At 65.3% G+C, this 2,464-nt stretch overlaps 1 non-coding gene across 1 annotated transcript; it reads right to left on the bottom strand.

Annotated features, from left to right (window-relative positions):
- Nucleotides 1-1,347: 1,347 nt before the first annotated feature.
- LOC142751468 (5.8S ribosomal RNA) lies at nucleotides 1,348-1,501 on the bottom strand. The gene has a single exon (XR_012883010.1). It is a non-coding gene; the product is annotated as a 5.8S ribosomal RNA (ribosomal RNA).
- Nucleotides 1,502-2,464: the final 963 nt, after the last annotated feature.

Raw genomic sequence — 2,464 nt, 5'->3', positions numbered from 1 at the left:
AACGCCGGGGCTAAAGCGACCGCTGCCCCCGCGAAGGGGAGCGTCGCCCGCCCCGGCCACCTTCCACCCCTGAGGCCTTCCCAAGCGGGCCCGGAGCCAGTCGCGGCACACCACCGCGAAGGAAATGCGCCCTGCGGGGGCTGGCGCCGGCCGGGCTGCGTCCACCCCGCCCGCGGCCGCTGGCTCCCCCGAGAGGGAACCGCTGGACGGACGGGGCAGTCCGCAGGTCCCGGGCTGGCCGACCCTGGCCCGCCGGGTTGAATCCTCCGGGCAGACTGCACGGACCCCACACGTTTACCTCTTAACGGTTTCACGCCCTCTTGAACTCCCTCTTCAAAGTTCTTTTCAACTTTCCCTTACGGTACTTGTCCGCTATCGGTCTCGCGCCAGTATTTAGCCTTAGATGGAGTTTACCACCCGCTTTGGGCTGCATTCACAAACAACCCGACTCCGGGGAGACCGGGTCCCGCCGCGCCGGGGGCCGCTACCGGCCTAACACTGTCCGCGGGCTGGGCCTCGATCAGAAGGACTTGGGCCCCCGAGCGATGTCGGGGTGGTCCGGTCTCCCTTACGCCACATTTCCCACGCCCGCCGGGCGAGCGGGGATTCGAAGCTGGGCTTTTCCCTCTTCACTCGCCGTTACTGAGGGAATACTAGTTAGTTTATTTTCCTCCGCTTAGTAATATGCTTAAATTCAGCGGGTCGCCACGTCTGATCTGAGGTCTGAGTCGAGGGGTTTTGCAGGTATGGAGGAGGAGGAGGAGACGGAGGAGCAGTTGGATTTATGGAGGAGGTACTGAGCGGGGCAGAGAGGCGACCTTTCCCTGCGGAAGGCTCTGTCCCTCTCTCGTGCAACAACAGACGCCGCTTGCTCTCTCTCGCTCGCTCTCTCGCTCCCTAGCACCGCAGTAAACTTGTGCTCCCCTTGTCTTCCAGGACGCCCACGGCCGGACGACAGGCCAACCACCCCCACCGCCACCTCCGCATCGTCGGCAGCCCTGTGCTTCGCCACAGACAGCTTTCACGGGGTGCGCGGGTGGAGAGTCCGACGGCGCGGGGCCTGGAAGGGCTTCGGGAGAGTCTGAACTTAGGGGGACGTAGGACATGGTGGGGAGAGGAAAGTGTCGGCCGAAAAGGGAGAAGGGCAGGGGGAACGAGATTGCCAGCGGCGGGCCGATGCTTCTCTCTGAACCCCCGGGGAAAGAGATTGCCGGCGGCGGGCCGATGCTTCTCTCTTAACCCCCTCGCTACAGCCCGATCGTCCCTTGGCTTTCACCGCCAAACCCCCTCCATAAGCCTGCGACAAGCCCCAGCAGCGCCGCGCACGGGCGGCGATCGACGGAGGAGAGACCCTCAGACAGGCGTAGCCCCGGGAGGAACCCGGGGCCGCAAGGTGCGTTCGAAGTGTCGATGATCAATGTGTCCTGCAATTCACACTAATTCTCACAGCTAGCTGCGTTCTTCATCGACGCGCGAGCCGAGTAATCCACCGCTAAGAGTCGCTTCTGACTCTGGCGAAAGGGTGCCTTGGAAGCCACCCTCTCCGCCCTTCAGGTTTTGTTCAGGCGTTCTCGCTGCTCTCTGCCTGGCAACAATGTCGGCCGGTTAGACATTTCAAAGGCTGGGCGGCTTACCTTCGGAGCGTCCCCTCCGACAGCGCGGGACCCGTCCCCGGTCCACACCTCTCTTCACCCTGTCTCTCGCCTTCTTGGACCACCCCCCGATGGGGAAGGGAGAGCCAGACCGACAACCCTGGAGAGAGGCGGCCGGAGCGGGTGCCCGGCACCTGCCGAATCGTTGGGGGGTTTATCATGGCCCTGTTGCCCGGGCGCTCGGCCCCCTCTCGTGAGAGGGGGACTCGAGACTTCTCGACCTACCGCCTCCGCCTGCCCCGCCCCGACAGTGGGGCGCTGAGCAGGTTTCAGCGAGTGGTACCCGGGTCGGCCTGTTTGTTGGGGCTCACGGAGTTCACTCACGGTGGAGCTCACTCTCCCCGCGCTACTCGGCAGTCGGAGCAAGGGTCGGCACCCGTGAGGCGTCCAACGATGGGGATCCGGCAGCGGCGCCAGCAGGAGCCTGACGAGCGCTAAGCCGACGACCAGCCCCCGCAGGCCCATCGGTTTAAAACGACACGACTTCTCCCGGCTGACCCACTCCGAGTACCTCCACTCGCACGGACCGCCCTCAGCGGGTGCCGCCCTCGTCCACTGCCCGCCGTAGGGGGGGATCGGGCGGCCTCGAGGCGGAGGATGTTCGGGACGGCTGCTGGGGAACGGTGCGGCGAAGAGTGAGAGGGGAGGTCGGTTTCAGCCCCCGACAGACCTCCGCAACCCGACACTTCGCTTTGCCGAAACCACCCCGGCCTCGCGCTTCTCCGACCGATGCTGCTGGATAGGGGGAATGGGGAGCGAGCCACCTCCCGGGCGGGAGGCCTCCTCCCCGCAGCCGACTCTCCACCTTCTTG

Source organism: Rhinoderma darwinii, chromosome 3 (assembly GCF_050947455.1).
Source record: "Rhinoderma darwinii isolate aRhiDar2 chromosome 3, aRhiDar2.hap1, whole genome shotgun sequence".
In the NCBI taxonomy this organism is placed as follows: Eukaryota; Metazoa; Chordata; class Amphibia; order Anura; family Rhinodermatidae; genus Rhinoderma; species Rhinoderma darwinii.
The sequence above is the reverse complement of the archived record's forward strand: the minus strand, read 5'-3'. Positions and strand labels throughout refer to the sequence as shown.